Raw genomic sequence first — 2,360 nt, forward strand, 5'->3', positions numbered from 1 at the left:
TCGTGTGCTAGAGGCATTCATACATAAAACGAGGGACCCTCTGATCCCTAAAATTTGTGGGTACTTACAAAAGGTTGGATTCTTACATGTGTCTCGCATGCAAGAGGGTTGCAAACTCGACCCCACATTAATCAACGTATTGGTGGAAAGATAGAGGCCTGAAACACACACTTTCCACGTTTTATGCGGCGAGTGTACAATCACACTCGAGGACATAACGTTACAACTTGGTCTGCCGGTGGATGGGTCAACCATCACAGGTTTAGCAGTGATTTGGAGGAAAGTGGACATCTACATGGCAATGTTAAGGAAGGTCCTGAATAGGTTCAAAGGTGGTCGAATATCAATCAACTGGTTGGAGAAAAAATTTGATAAGCTTCCCAACGACGCAATGGAGAAAGTCATACAATAGTACGTCCGAGCATTCATCATAAAGTTAATCGGGGGCATTTTAATGCTTGATAAATCTAGAAATTTGGTGCATGTTAGGTGGCTTCTACATCTAATGGACTTCAATGAATGCGCAAAACTAAGTTAAGGACTTGTCATGTTATTCACGTTATACCGGGAGCTTTGTCAAGCAATGCAATCTGATAAGATGACGATCGATGGTTTCCTGCTACTACTTCTGCTATTGTAGTCATGACTTTGGTGGCGAATACCGTTTTTACATCCCAAAGTGACCGATCCATACACATTCCCAATGGTGATTAGGTAAACATCATTTATCAATAAATACGTAGTTTGTGCAATAAATTCTTTTATTTATTATATGTTTCGCCTAATATATAGCTTGTATAGGTGGAACCATGGGCCGAGTTACATGGGATTGCCCGACGAGTTGGAAGACGTTAGGCTGCTATTAGATCAACGATAAAAAATCAAGGTTAATTTCCTATCATTTTTTAACCTATATTAATTATGCAATGATTTGTAAAAAAAATCTGTACGTAACGATATTTATAATTTATGCTTTTCAGTTTGAATGGATGCCATATACTGACCCTGAGATCATATATTGCATTCCACTAGAAGTGTTGGATAACCGGGAGATGTGGGACGCGAAGGTGCTGTTGATAGTGTACACAACGGTGGAATGCACGAATTGGACTGGGATCTATGATAGTTCGAGTATAGGCAACAAATTCCACCACCACCGCAAGACATGAAGGAACTGCACAAAGTAGACATGCGAGGGAAGAATGATGAGGACTGGGCGGAGAAGCACAAGGAACACATCTAAGCTTGGGATTGTAGGATTGAATCTATACCCACCCATGGACCATTTTTTTCGACGGACACGACAACAGTTGATAATTACTTGACATGGTTCAGAGTCGTCAGCAAGTCGGATCTACTACTACTAGAGGCAAGGAGTAGGCAAATTCGGCCTAAGAGGAAATGTTGATCACCACAATAGCATAGGAGGGGACACGATCGCACGACGGCTTCGTTATCGGCTCCAACAGAATATGTGCCGTCTGTGGCTATGCAATATCTAGGTCAGTTCGCTCAACTTATTCTCATTCAATTCACTAACCTATTTATTTTTCACAAGCACCACCATACTACGGACCATCATTGCATGTGGTCGGTTCTTCTATTCCTGTAGGTTCATATTTAGGAGTACTGACATCCCCTGCATACTATACCCCGGTGCCAATGTCGACGTCGAACCCTATATTGAAATAGATGTCGATGTATGAACCACCACCAACGACGATACCAATGCAAACACTCATGTAATAGTCGATACTGATGTACTCAGGATTTACGGTACCTCATGATTACACGCCTACAGTGACCCAAATACTACGCGCATCACTATTTTACTATGGTGGCTCATTGTCGCTACCACTGAATGCGGTAGTGGCAGATACATGATGGCAGGTGAGGAAATAATTGACCACAAAGAAAGATGATGACACTGCGGATCTCAAAGACACAGTTACTTAGAAGGCTATGCTAGGTACATATTCAAGCGATGATGACGACGAGGAAGAAGTCTACATGCCCGTACCTTCAGATACATTCTCCCTGACAACATGATTGAGTGTATTTTTTGTTATAAATATTGTGATGCAAATATAAATATTTCATAAATAAAAAAACTGAGGTTATTCATTCAAACAATACATTTGCCTTTATTACTATATATCATAAGTTATGTGTAAGTTAATGATAAATAAAAAATTGAACCAAAGGGAATATATGAAGAACTCTAATTAATATGAAATTTGGTAGAAAGTAATGTTATAGACTCTAGGGCCCTAACGTATCCCCATACAGAGAACATATTGTCTTCGTATGCCTTGGGTTTCTACAATACTTACATAATTTTTGTTGATCATGTCTCTCCT

General features: G+C 40.1%; 1 long non-coding RNA gene across 1 annotated transcript; it reads left to right on the forward strand.

The window, feature by feature from the left end:
• Nucleotides 1-2,104, forward strand: LOC121212357 (uncharacterized). The gene is made up of 4 exons (XR_005907438.1): nucleotides 1-714; nucleotides 802-886; nucleotides 981-1,502; nucleotides 1,613-2,104. It is a non-coding gene; the product is annotated as an uncharacterized lncRNA (long non-coding RNA).
• Nucleotides 2,105-2,360: the final 256 nt, after the last annotated feature.

This window comes from Gossypium hirsutum, chromosome A02, assembly GCF_007990345.1.
Source record: "Gossypium hirsutum isolate 1008001.06 chromosome A02, Gossypium_hirsutum_v2.1, whole genome shotgun sequence".
NCBI lineage: Eukaryota > Viridiplantae > Streptophyta > Magnoliopsida > Malvales > Malvaceae > Gossypium > Gossypium hirsutum.